Here is a 15,000-nt window from a genome sequence, read left to right on the forward strand (position 1 = left end):
TCAGTGTTCCTAAAATCAAAGTATCCCAAAACACTTATAAAATTTCTCAGTTGTATTTATCTCTTTCCTCACTGAAATGGAAGCTTCTCTGGTCGTGTTTAGTGGTCTATTCCAGTACCAGTGTTTGCGTTCCTTCCTTGAGATCAACACTTATCGGGTTATCATATATTCTTACAGAATTCTTAACACTGTGATGTATCTCTAACATAAAACGCAACTTGCCCACCTCGTTAACTATTTCAAACACCACCATTACCACTACACTTGCTTTCACAATGTGCCGCCGCCAGACAAAAGCTAGTGCTCCCTCGTGGGGAATCACAGAGGAGTGCTACTTGATTGGCTTCCCTCTTGACTGGCAACGTAAGCAGCTCTGTATTGCGTTGTGTGTGTCTTAACTCTTTAGTCAGACCTGTTCCACATCATCACATCATCTGCTTTGTATACAGAACTGAGATCGCCAGCAATTAATTCCCTAGTGTTCTCAGTCTGTTTGGTACTGCGAATTAATGATGATGTAATGGCAAAGTAAGACTCGTGAGGAATTATTGAAGAAAGATATTAGAGAGGAAGGGATAAGAGAACAGAAACAAGGAACAACAATGAAACAAACCCAAGACCTATAACAACACTATTACCACCCAATTAACTGCCTGCCTGCTTGCTTCCGTGTCTACCAACCTGTCAACATAACCAACACTCCTCTCTGTCTTGCCTTCCTTCCACCACCACCACCACAACCACTGCGCCAGCTCACCATGCCATAATGCCCTCCAGCCAGTCGCTTAACGTCAACCAACTAATCAACCAGCCAACCTGCGTTCCTGCCTGATGCGCTCGCCACCATTAACACCAACTCCGTCCTGCCTGTGTGCTTCAGTGCTTGCCAACCAGTCCCTTAACCCCTGTCAACCAGTCAGCCACCCAGCCTGATGCGCCTCACCACCACCGTCACCACCACCACCACCACTCCGTAAGTGCACCGGCCAGCAATTAGTGATCAGCCCCGGTGCAGAGTCCAGGCGACCAAATGGATTGCAGTATCAGGGCGGGATTTCAGTGAGTGTCCCATCCCGTGAGGCGACTACCACAACCACCACTGTCACTACCACCACCACCACAATAACGCTTCCACAGACTGACTGACTAATGGTGATTAAAATATACTTCACTTGTTTCCAGGTCCGATTGCTGTTTGATTGCATTATTTCCCTATGCGCTGTGCTGAAGGGTTAGGCAGCGGTGATGGAGGGATGAACGAGATCCGCTAAGCCTTTGCAAAGTTATGACGGCTATAAATTTATGCGCAATTTTTCAGGGAGATCAAGTAGTCTGAGCCATTGCCGAGAGAGAGAGAGAGAGAGAGAGAGAGAGAGAGAGAGAGAGAGAGAGAGAGAGAGAGAGAGAGAGAGAGAGAGACAGAGAGACAGACAGACAGACAGACAGACAGACAGACAGATAGATAGATAAATAGATAGACATAAATAGACAGACAGACAAACAGAGAGACAGACAGACATATCGAAAGGTGGGAAGGAAGGAGGAAGGAAAGACAAACCGAATTAGAAAACAAGATAAAATAAAGAAAAAAGATAACAAGAGAATATATATATATATATATATATATATATATATATATATATATATATATATATATATATATATATATATATATATATATATATATATATATATATATATATATATATATATATATATATATATATATATATATATATATATATATATATATATATATATATATATATATATCCCTGCTCCTCTTCTTCCACATAATGCAATACAAATAGTTATTAGAAGCATCACAAGTCGAATAATGAAAGATGATTCCATCCTGGAGGCCTCAGAGACAGCCGCCCCACCCCAGCCTACACACACGCAGCGGGGATGACTTGTATTGTGCCCTCCACAGCGCCTGACAGATATGCACTGATGACGTGGGATGCAAGACGCCTCGAGAGTCACTGATAGCCTTGGCTGTGTTGCGTCATCGTAAGGAGATCACGTGTTCCTCCCCTCCAGGGCACGTGACGCGGTTTGTTCCAACTGCGCACGAACTTACACACACACACATACACACACACACACACAAAGAGAGAGAGAGAGAGAGAGAGAGAGAGAGAGAGAGAGAGAGAGAGAGAGAGAGAGAGAGAGAGAGAGAATTTAACGACTAAAAACGTACTTTCACCATTCAGTAACCAAATATATACCTTAAAAAAAAAAATCTAGAGTTTTATTCAAGTAATTATAATCTAAACAAATGAACATCAAAATATATTCGAAGAAAATATTAAATCATGATAAGAAATAGAAAAAGAGATGAGGTGCATAAATATCACACACACACACACACACACACACACCACTTTCCGTCCCATAAAAGTAAAGCTCATAAAATGCCCAAGAATTTCATCGCGACATTCAGTAAAATGACCCAAAGTCTCGCACACTGCAAGCCTCGGACATTTCTCTTGATAGATGGCGTATTTATCGAATAATTCTACCATGAATCTTGCCTGCAACATTAACCTTACAGGACACAAAATGCAACGTCAGAGGACCTTCCTTATAGCGTCCCTTGACAAATATATCGCAGGGGAACCATAAGACTCACCACACAAAAATATATAAGAAAACATATCCATTATTTATGATCCTTTTGATTTGTCACAAAGTATTAGTCCACCTCTGACGGATCTCCGGGGATGGTGCAGCGGAGGACGCGAGTTAAGGCTTCACTACAGCTTTGGATGTGAACAGGGAGAGAAGCAAGTGTCAGGGGAATGTTTCCAATGTATCACAGGCGAGAGGGTCACGGAAAGAGAGAGTGAAAGACGAGGAGGCCAATAAGTTGAGAGAAGTGCATCTGTGGTCACGCTTCATGGCTCGCATCTCCTCTCTATAAACTCCTCACAGACTTATGCTCGAGTTGCTTCTCCTTGCTTTCTTTGCTTTCTTCCTCCCGTGTCGTCCAGCCAACTCAACCCAAACCAGGCCGAGTTACTTTTGCGCAATATTTACGATTCCAACAATAAATCTCCAGTTTGTGATTTCAGTTTCAGTCATGCACGTGATACATTACTTACTACATTATACATTTTCCTTTACACCCAGCTCGTATATCTCCCCTGAACACCTGAGACGGAGACCACTATTTCAATTCCAGCCGGTGACCTATTAGTGCTTTCCCTCCAAGTACATGTTTCCGTCCCCGCCATCATTCGTGCATGACTCACTCTCACTGCTTTCCCTTCCCGTCAGGCAGGTGGTGATCTATCTCACGTCCACACCTGAGACCTGCTCGCTACCCTAACCCAAGAGCAAGTAACCTATTTGTTCGTTCCCTTGAAGTGTAATCTCTCTCTCTCTCTCTCTCTCTCTCTCTCTCTCTCTCTCTCTCTCTCTCTCTCTCTCTCTCTCTCTCTCTCTCTCCCATCCAAGTGTTCCATCATTCCTGCGTGACGGTCCCTTTTCTACCCTCGACAAATCATATCCTCCTGTTCTTCCTCCTTCTCTAAGTAAGTGGTCCCTCTCGTCTTTCCCTCCCAGTACCGCTGTCTCCGTTGCCTCGTTCCTCTTCATTCCGGCAAGTGACGCAATTAAATAACCGCGATAAATCATGGGACACATTTTGGCTTCCCTTCATTAGCGGGGAACCTGAACCACTTTATCTTGAGTTGATCGATCCGCGTCCAACATCTCCGTGACGCCCCGTCCTCCCCTCAGTGACGCCGCGCTAATTGCACCTACACCTGCCAATTCCAGCTCCCATTAGCCCATTGAGAGCTTATCTTCAAAGCCTTCCAATGTACCGAGAACTTTTCCCTTTCCTCTTGAAATCGGCAAGTGAAAGATTGACGAGGTTTTGGGATTTTCGGGGCTTTGCAGCGAGCACTAGCCAAGACCTGTTCCAGTGTACTGGTGTAGTGCTGGCTCTAAGGAAAACGGGGTAGCACTGGGATATTGACTCAATGACTCACGTTTAGCGCAACGATGAGGTCTTTCAGTTTCCATTTTATTTAGATATTAAGAGACCCAAACAAAATTTGTTTCAGATGAGAAAGTAAAAGCTATGGAAAAATGCGTGTCTGTGTCTATATCTGTGCTTCGAGTGTGATCCGTCGTCTATTAGATCTCCTGAGGACGGCAGACGGGAGAAGTTATATAGATAGTCATGGTGGGAATCGACAGTCCTCTTTCGGGCCTGCAGTGCTCCATCGCCTCCTCGACAAAGACATATAACCACAAAGCATTGTTCTCATGGTTCGTGAATCCTTTCAGCCGCTTACCCGCGAAATGCTGAACCTTTGTCTCTGAAACATCTTTCATATCGACTTCACATTTTCTACCGAGAAAAGACGGGATCAAATTCACGTTTCCTCGTATTCCTTCAAGTATGTTCTCAGGTGAAACGTTTATACCGCTTTGTAAAGGAGTTTGCATCTCCGCGAAAGGTTGAACCCGGAAAGAAAAAGGCACGCAGCGTCTCTGCCTGAATGCCTTAATACAGAGAAAGGCACGTACGTTTATAGATCTGACCCGCCGCTTCCCCACACTCTTGGCCAAAACAATCCTCCAACACGCACTGAAGCTCCGGCTCTGCGTCGCCACAGCATTGCCGCAACATTTCTGTTTTTCCGCCAACCCTTCCTTGCTTGCGGCCCTTGATCCTCGTTCCTGGCAGACCCTTCCTCTTGGCTGAGCTGCAGGACGGGCAAAAAGGGAAAACACTCCTTGATCCTTCTTTCAAACGCGAACCTTTTTAGCGTCTCCTCGACCGGCCATCTGTCACGTAGAGAAGCAAAAAAAGTAATCTCGCTGACATGGGCCTCCCTCATCACTGCCTCGGGACCTCCTCGTCACTAGTTCATTAGTTGTGAAATCCCTCCTTCGTCTCAATCTCTCCTCGCAGCTGACAGCCGCCAAGGAAGACCTCTCTCCTTCAGTGACGTAAATCCCTTCCCGGAGGTAAATCTCTCCCTTCCCTCCCTTCCCCGCTCGTCATCCCTCACCGAACTAATCCCTCGCACCTTTCCCGCCTCGGCCACCACCACCACCGCCACCGCCACCAGGAGGACGCTTAGCTGCCTGCCTCCAGCTGTTTTAAATTTTTTTATCCTCAATATGAGGTGAGGAAGCAACGAAATCAAGCACAAAAGAGGCTAGACTGAACTGGAGTCCGTTCAGCAGCCGTCAGCTTTTTTTTTTTTCCTTCTTTTTTAATGTGGTGCTGATGTATGTGATATGTCTTTGTCACTACACTTCTGTATCATTTACGTCGCTTCTTTCTAACAAAATTAAAAAATGATGATAAGGAGATGATTTCGCATTATTTACCGTACATTTGTGTTTATAAAAATAGTATAAATTTTTCGAACACATTGCTCTTTAGTGTGTGTGTTTGTGTGTGTGCATGCAGTAAGGGGCAGTCACTCCATTGTTCCCTGAGACTGATGGCAATTAGCACCTGTAATACCTGTTGCCATCTTCCTGTGAGGTGGTTAGGCTGAGGTGAGGGAAGGGAAGGGAAGCAAGGGAAGAGGACAAAGGAGGCGTAGACATGACTTTCCCCAACCACCAAGAACACCGAACTCCACCACTAGTACAATATCACAATTCAGGCACATACACGCACACACACGCCAGTCCATCAGCCGCCATTGTGTGCACCAGGATCAGCGTTTAGTGGCGGTGAATGCCTATCTGCAACTGGCGGCCATTAAATCTGCTTCCCGTTAAATGAAGTCGAGATAGGCATTGATCCATGGGGAGCCGGCGGTTCACTGCACTGAGGAGGAGGAGCCCAGGGACGATTAAGGCCACGGAAACTGACCTGCTGACGAGAGATCACTTCATTACAATATTTGCTGATAGGATAAGTAAGGTCAAACATTTTGGGTGCCATAACTTTCTTAATAGTGGCCACGCTAACATCAAAACTGGGCTACTGTCACTGTCACCATATCCTAGGATAACATTTCGAGACTATATGAATGAATTAGGCGGTATCACTTCAATACAATACTCACTGGTTAAGATGAATGTGGCCAACCGATTTGAGTGCAATAACTTTCCCAACTGTGACCACATCAAACTCAAAGCTGGGCTGTCATCACCGTCACCATAATCACAATAAGATAATTTAAGACGATCACTTGGAGTACCATCGCCTCATTCACCGCTAAACTTTTTCCCAACATTAAAAGAGAAGAAAACGATAACCCACCCTCCCCCTCCCCCCCAAAAAAAAAACATCACAAAGAAGTCTCCTTGACATATGATTATATATACGTCATATGACAGATTTTATGGTTTATTGTCTGGCTGGGTGGCGGCTGTGGCGGCGGCGGCGGCGGCGGCAGCAGCAGCAGCGGCAGCAGCAGCAGTAGCAGCAGCAGCAGCAGCAGCAGCAGCAATTCTATAATTATAACAATGATCATTATAGTAATAACAATTATAATCATACAATAATAATATTATTATTACTAATTTTGTAGTAGTAGTAGTAGTAGTAGTAGTAGTAGTAGCGATAGTATAAGTAGTAGTAGTAGTAGTAGTAGTAGTAGTAGTAGCGATAGTATAATCAGAATAATAACTATTATTATTTTCGTTGTTGCTGTTGCTGCTGTTGCTGTTGTTCTTGCTGGTGCTGTTGCTGGTGCTGTTGTTGTTGTTGTTGTTGTTGTTGTTGTTGTTGTTGTTGTTGTTGTTGTTGTTGTCGTTGTTGCTGTTGTTGCTGTTGCTGCTACTGCTGCTGTTGCTATTGGTGCTGTTGTTATTGTTGCTGTTCTTGCTGTAATCACAAACATTACAGTAAATAGCGATAATAATGCAGCACAATACATAAAACAAAACGGTCTGTTAGTCCGTGATGCATCTGCTGCAAAACATGTACAATAAAATAAACAGCATTAAAATTAGAGTTAGTGGAAAAGCTAATACAATTATAATGGCCATTTGAGTTTCAGTGAATGCGCTATTTTTATTTCGTCAACTAATGATGATTACTCTTTATCCTGGCGGCGAGCGTTACCAACAGAGGGGCCGCTAACGCATCCAGCTCCCAGGGGCGTGGCGTGTGGCATTACTGGGGAAGAGGTACCGCGGAGAGCAGATCACACCCTCCCTTCACTCATAGACGGTAAACTCAAGACAAAAGGAACCGAACTAGCAGAACCTCTAAATACGGGGAAAATAAGTTGCCGACAGAAACAGAAAGCACGACCCAGTGATCTCAAGGCAAAGAAAGAGTGGGACTGAACTGACAGAAGCTCTAAATGTATTAAGAAAGAGAACTTAACAACAGAAACACAACACAACAATGAACGCAAGGGACGAAGAACGAAGACACGTAACGGAGAGAGCCGAGCCTCCTTCTGTCAGCCCTCCAGACAGACTTTCGGTTCTCGTCCGGACATTTCTGCTGACGTTATTGTAGGAGGCTGACGGGGAGGTGGCATTGACTGGCGCGGCTGACAGCAGATTACAGAGAGAAAGACGACCGTACCTCTTTTTCATGCTCTCTTGGATGAAAACGGCAAGGGGGTCTTGCCCTCGTTCAAAGGGATGAGTTAAAAAAAGAAAGGGGGGGAGGTAATTGAAAGCCTAGTTAATGTGCCTCACTCCGCTTCTCGGAAACACTATTTTCTGTTCAATCGATATTGAGGAGGTGAATGACCGAAAAATACTTAAAAGAAAAAAATAAGTCCATGCAGGAAAAAAAACTGAAAGAAGAGCCTCATGTCACGATGTCATGGAGAATCACGGAAGCTCTGTGTCTGATTGATATCTGGCGGAGTAAGCGATTGTTTCAGAACGCCATGAGAAAGAAAACATTCATGTGACGAGAATAGCTGGTGGTAGTAGTAGTAGTAGTAGTAGTAGTAGTAGTAACAACAGCACTAACAGTAGCAGCAGTAACAGTAGCAGCAGTAACGGTAGCAGCAGTAGCAGCAGTAGCAGAAGCAGCAGCAGCAACAGCAGCAATAAACACGGAATTCCAGAATTTTACCCACGATCTCCTCTAATCACCGCAATGACATCTAGACCACACATGAGTACCTACTCGTATTTGAAAAGGAGTACAGATAATTTACCGGTCCTCGTGAGCTGGGATAAGCAACAGTAGGAAGCACACCGTCCTCGTGAACGTCACCAGCTTCATGTTAGGCCGGGTTGACATTTTCCACGTGATAAATATAAAACTTCTCCCACTGCAGGTTTTGTCAACTGAAAAGCCAAATGGCAGCAGTATTTCAGGAAAAGCTGTGAAAGCGTGCCGCGTAAATCACCAAAATTATTTAGCGTGCCATCATATGAAAAGTCAGGAACCCACCGGTGTGATGGAAGGCGTCACCGTGACCTCAGCACAATGGGTGATGTCACGCTGACCTCATCAACACAAGTGGGTGACGCCTTGCTCCCCGGCACACAAAGGCTGGCGGGGCACACCTGCTCGCCCCGCCACGCGTCACCTCACGCCGACACAAAATGAATTCTTTAATACAATCAACAAAATGAAACTGATAAAAAATATATATGTGTGTGTGATGTGGACGGGAGTGGACATGTTACGTTAGCGAGGCATGGAGATGACATACAAAAAGTTACAACTCCACGCATAGAAACTCGCGTCTCCTCGTGTGAAAGGAAGTGAGGTGAGGAGAGCTGTAATTTTAAAACATTTTCTTTAAATTATAATTCCAGACCCTTTTAATTATTTTTTTTTCAAATTAGTAGGTATTTTTTATGTGAAAGAAACCTGTCATGGACACACAAAAAAAAAGGGATGAGATGAAAACCCACCACGTTGCTGTAAATTACTAAGTTGTCCTAATAGTATCAATATATATATATATATATATATATATATATATATATATATATATATATATATATATATATATATATATATATATATATATATATATATATATATATATATATATATATATATATATATATATATTTTTTTTTTTTTTTTTTTTTTTTTTTTTTCCCATTCTGGTTAAGTCTGTGCCGGATAGACAGTTGAAGTTCGTTTCCATGAATACAATAATGATTCAATGAAGGATAAAAATGCTTTCACAGCACACCAATCACCTACATTCAAGATTCACAAGAATATACCTCTCCTCAGTTGGTGAGATGTTTTTTAGACGCTATGAAAAACTAAACCTTACTTCTGACTCTGATATCACGATCTCGTTTTTTTTTTGTTTTTTTTTTCCTTGACCTGAAAATTGTGAGTGGAAATTAAGTTTCTTTACCTCATAAGTTTAACTTTTTATGGAATATGAGAAATGGCTGAGTGGAGTCTCTCTCTCTCTCTCTCTCTCTCTCTCTCTCTCTCTCTCTCTCTCTCTCTCTCTCTCTCTCTCTCTCTCTCTCTGTCTCTCTGTCTCTCTCTCGGCGTAACATGATATACTAGAAGACAACAATCTAACATTATCCTGTACCACAACATTCCCGGAGACAGCGCTGGGTACACAGGGTTACCTCGCCTCAATAAGTTATACGAGCATAATATACACGAGAGTCTCAAGTTTCCCTATGCTCTAGTTCTTCAGTCCTTCAGTCCTTCTATCATCCCCAGTCAGCGTCGTGAGAAGACTGTCATCTGTTAATTACATCCATCATTCAGCAACATTATAAGCAACTTCGTGTTTGTGTTTCCACTCGCGTATTCCGTTTCAGTGTCTTCCCCGGCAGCAGGAAGACGTTTCACGGACTTATTCATTATTCACTTTCCTGGCCGAACATTCCTTGAAGTCTGGCAAGTTTTATCCGATGCCGCTGTCTCTTCTCATCTCGAACGCTGGAGGATCTTTTATTGCAAGCGACAAGGGACACACACATAGAGCCAGCTAGCCACCCAGCCACCCAGCCAGCCACAGGTTACCGCCCGCCACTCATTCATATTATGTACCGAGGCCTCTGCGTCTTGATTCACATACTGGTAGTGTTTTGTCAAATTCCTGCCAAATGCTTCAGTAAATTCCTCCAAAGTCAAGAGTATTTGTAACGCATTGATAAAGTATTTTTGTGGCATAAGGATTGAAACAAAATATTCTTATATTTAATCAGGATAGGAATAAAAGGCTCGATAACGTTATACTTAAAAAGAAGATGGAGAAAAAAAACATTCAAATAGAGTGATAGATTACTGCAATGGAATTTTATGGGTAGTCACCGTGACCATAAAAATACCGCCCACGTCCTGCCTCCCACGTCCACACCGCTACCGTTACACCACCTCACACACCCTGCCTAGCGCCACACCACCAGTCATCCTTCCACAGCCTCCCACAGTCCCCGGCGCCACACCACTAACCTCACTCTAACAGTACCTCAGCCAATCTGCCCTGCGCCACACCACCAAGACACACCACCGCTAACTGTCCCACACCTGCCGAAGCTTTCCACGCACTGCATCTACAGAAACTGCGTAAACTCAGTCCCAAAGTACGTAACTCGCGGGAAGATCAACACGGAATCCCCGGCGGCGGTGGGTAGACCAGACCACAGTAAGGCGACGCTGTGGGCTGGCGGTGGTGCATTTACGGCTGTAACTTAAGGCGGCGTTCACGAGGCGGCAGCAGTGGTGGCAAGCGAAGGGAGGCGAGGCGAAGGGAGGCAAGGCAAGGCAAGACAAGGCAAGGCAAGACAAGGCAAGGCAAGACAAGGCAAGGCAAGACAAGACGGCGAAGAGGTGCTATACTAGATTTGCTCTCCTCCTTCTCGACGCTTTAACTTTCTCAATATTCGTGCAGGCAAATCAACACAACTTCTAAATCTTTGGACTCTGCAAACACTGCATTATTTGGGAAGGAGAGCCTGGAGGAGGTGCGAGGTGAGAGGATAGAGGTATTCCTGTGCTTCCTCCGCCTTCCCTCGGTACAGAACTGGATGTGTCAAGCAGGCAACAAAAGGAAGAGTGATGACTGACTGATTGACTGAAGTTTTTGTCGCCGTAGCAATTAGGTCATGCGGAGAACAGAGGGAATAGAGGACACCGGAGAGATTTATTAAGAGAATGGACATGGTGATAAGGAGACGATAGCATAGGGAAGAAGAGAGGCAGAGAGGATGAGGGAATGGAGGACACCGGAGAAACTCATAAGGAGAATGGACGTGGTGGATAAGGAGAGACGATAGCATAGGGAAGAAAAGAAGCAGAGAGGATGAGAGGAACGAGACAGAAAGGAAGAAAAATAAACACATGTCGCTGAATGGAATACAAAGCTATGGTCCAGGGAAACACAGGAGAGAATAAGTACGGTAATGGTGATGAACGAAATCGAACAAAGCGTGCAACAATACCTCCGGTTTGGAAGAATGGATAACAACGTGCATGAGAGCAGAACAATGGCAATCCTCTGCATGCACAACAAGGAATATAATCGGTATCAACACGCCATTGTCACGATAACAATTAGATCAGCGATGGATATTGGCTTATAGCATTCTTATTGTTTCAAAATGCTTATTCGGACGGTTTGTTTAGCGTATTAATCACGCTGTATGCAGTTTCTGTAGTTACTTTCCTCCATTCAGTGATAATAATACTGGAGAAGAGACCCCGTTGTTGACTTAAGTTCCATTGTTTATGGTTTTATCATACAACATGTAGTATATATGTTGAATCTCTAGTGGCACTATTAAGCACTGACGCAACAACATATAAGAATACAGGCAAGAATACAATGACGTTCTCTACAGGTAGGTCTTCGCTCTTAGTGTTCCGCCACCTGCTCGGAAATGGGGTCAGTGAGTCGCCCATCAGAAGACGCTACAAGATGCCATTGCTTCGCCGCTAAACTCAGTCAGTAGATCCATCGCCCACCATCTATACTTAAATAATTGTTTCCTCGTTATTTTCTCCCATTTGACACTATACTTAAAGAACTAATGCGCTACTGGGAGGCTGCGAAAGAGGAGAGCAGAGAACGGTAGGATTATAGAGCATTGCAAAGGATTACAAACACCAGCGAGTGCATTTTGAGGGTGCTTGATTCCATTACTCTATGAATTTGCTTACTGAACATCACTTTGCTTAACTGACGGGAGGAAGAGGAGAGTGGAGGAAACTGAGAGGTAAGGAAGAGGGAAGAAGGAAGGAAGAGGGAATGAAAGGGAAAAGTGAGACAGGGAAGAGGGTGAGAAGAGAAACCAAATGGGAAGAGGGTAGAAGAGAGGGAAAGGAAAACAAAGAAAGGACGAATGAAGGGATAGAGGAGGAGGAGAAATCTGAATAATTTGTGTAGACTCCACAGCAACACAAACACATAACATCCTTGACTTCCAACACAACATATCTAGTAAGTTCACACACACACACACACACACACACACACACACACACACACAAACCTTCCCCACGTGTCTTTACCTTTCCTACAGTCCTTTTAGTCTCCCTCCTCCTTCATTTCAACAGCATGCACCTGTCCACCTTAAACCGAACAAGCAAATCTCCATCTCACTCTCTTTACTTAAAACCACACCATCCATATCAGCCAATCCCATTCATACCCGAGAGGCTAAAGGCTTGATTGGATGTCGAACACGTGGCATTCTAACCTCATAATTGATAACTTTACAAATGAACCACCATTATGACATTGTTTAGTCCTATACCCATCTTTCCCTTCCTTCTCTCCCTTCCCTCTCGTCTCTAAGGTAATCCAGTGTTTCTTCTGTTTCTTCCTCCCCTTCCACCTCGTCCTTCCCGTTCTTCTCGTCTTTAACGCCAACCACAGTCTCTTCTTTCCCTTTTCTTCTCTTCCCTTCCTTTCCTTCTTTCTCGTCCCTAATGTCAACCAGTGTTCCTTCCTTCACTTCCCTTCCCTTCCTTCTCGTCCCTAGCGGCATTCTCAGTCCGGGGCAAGGCGAAGGACCCTCCCACGTATTCCCGGCCGAGTGTTGAATTCCTCCGTCAGCAGAATTCCTCGGTATTGGATTATCCACACAATTTGATATATTGCGGCTGTTGGGGCAAGGCTGCGGGTCCTGCCAGAGTCGCCTTCATTGTGGTCCGTGACGAGCATATCATAGCATGCCCTTGTCCACTCCACGTCTTTTTCGCTCGCCAGGACTCGCAGTGTGTACGCTTTTTACTCGTCACTACCTCCCTTGCCCCGTGCAGATAGGACGTGGTGTGAGGATGAGGGGAAGGAAGGAAAAGGGAGAAGTATGTGTGGTTTTTTTTTTTTTTTTTTGTGTGTGTGGAGTATAATAATAATAATAATAATAATAATAATAATAATAATAATAATAATAATAATAATAACCAGTTTACTAAGCTTACAGCTCAAAATTCATATGTTATACTTATATACTAACATGCATACTACCTCTTAAGTATACATTTAATTAACATTACATCAGATATTACTTCTAGGTGAACAGGGGCTACACTGCAAAGAAGTCCGTTCAAAGACTTCTGACCTGACCTGGAATTCGAACCCGGGCCCCTCCCTAGTGTGAAAGAGCGCTAACCACTGCCCTACCGTGTGTGTGTGTGTGTGTGTGTGTGTGTGTGTGAAGACAGCGTGCGTACCCATCATTTACACCCGTCATGTCACAATCCACTGACTTTTTTCCTTTTTTTTTTTATGTTACAACGGAGGAAGTGTCGTGCAAGTCTGAATTATGAATCAGGTCTAAATGCTGGAGAGAGAACATTTGTCTTAAACTGGGGGAGAGAGAGAGAGAGAGAGAGAGAGAGAGAGAGAGAGAGAGAGAGAGAGAGAGAGAGAGAGAGAGAGAGAGAGAGAGAGAGAGAGAGAGAGAGAGAGTTAAATGGAGAAAGAGAGAAGAAGAAAGCTGATGACACAAGGCTCGAGCGGACAAATGTTGGAGACCCAGTTAAGGTGAGAACAGGTGTTGAGGACGCAAGAGGAGAGAGGGGACAGGTGTTTCAGGCCAAGATACACGGATACAAGTGTAGTGGGAGGATGCATGTGCAAGTGTCAAGAGATGGGAAAGCGTCATTTATATCCCAAGCAAAGAGAGAGAGAGAGACACGTGTTTGAGAAAGAAAAAAAAAGAACAATGGCAGAGACTGAGAACACAGGTGGAGGAGGAAAGGAGGAGGGCAAGTGGACGGAAGACAAGTGGTAAGACAAGATGGTAAGACATGAACACAAATTCGTCTTTTTCCTCTCTCTCTCTCTCTCTCTCTCTCTCTTCCTCTCTTATTCTTCCCTTGCCTTTCATCCTTCACTTCTATTCTCTCTCTCTCTCTCTCTCTCTCTCTCTCTCTCTCTCTCTCTCTCTCTCTCTCTCTCTCTCTCTCTTCCCTTTCCTAATCTGCATAGTTCTGTTTGCTTCAGTGTCAGTCTATTCGTGTCCTCCCCTTTTCTTTCTACTCTTCCTTTCCTTTCTTTTTCTTCAACTTGCTTTTCCTTTTTTTCTCCCATGTCTTTCAATTAATTTCTCCTCCTATCCCTACTCTGTATTTTTTTTCATTTTTATCGCTTTTTTTTCTACCATTCGCTTCCTTTTCTTATCTAACCGTTATTTTTTTCTGTTTTATCATTCCCAACACCTCTTTCTCCTTCAAATATTTTCCCTTCTTTACCATTCCCTTCTCCTCTCTTACCTTACCCTTTATTACTTTCCATTCCTAACCCCTTCTATTCATTCCATTTACTCCCAACCTCTCCCCTATTTCTTTCCCTTCCCATCCCCTTGATTTCATTCCCATCCCATATCTTCCCCTCTCTACCTTTCCTATCCCTCCTCTCATCTTACCTTCCCCGCACCACTGCCTCGCTTGCTACCTGCCTCACTGCTCTCCCCTTCCTCGCTGGGAAATATGAAGTCACTCACCAGCTCTTGTGTTGTGGCGGCGGCTTTTCTTCCCTAAGTTTGTAGTAAGCACCTTGTGGGTCACGGCGAGGCTTGTGTAACCCTACGCCGGTCACACGCCTACTGCCGTCCATTTATTACGTGTTTTTGTATTCACGCTGGTTTAGG

General features: G+C 44.2%; 1 protein-coding gene across 5 annotated transcripts in view; it reads right to left on the reverse strand.

Moving 5' to 3' along the window:
• Positions 1 to 15,000, reverse strand: part of LOC135097264 (uncharacterized) — a 177,251-nt gene that overhangs the window by 74,614 nt on the left and 87,637 nt on the right. The window contains exon 3 of one of the 5 annotated variants that reach the window (XR_010265559.1): positions 6,293 to 6,814. The exons of the other annotated variants lie outside the window; for them this stretch is intronic. The gene's annotated coding sequence lies outside the window, so the exon portion shown is untranslated. Of the gene's footprint in view, positions 1 to 6,292; positions 6,815 to 15,000 lie in introns of those variants that run through there. 5 annotated transcript variants of the gene reach the window in all.

Source organism: Scylla paramamosain, chromosome 4, assembly GCF_035594125.1.
Source record: "Scylla paramamosain isolate STU-SP2022 chromosome 4, ASM3559412v1, whole genome shotgun sequence".
Classification (NCBI taxonomy): domain Eukaryota; kingdom Metazoa; phylum Arthropoda; class Malacostraca; order Decapoda; family Portunidae; genus Scylla; species Scylla paramamosain.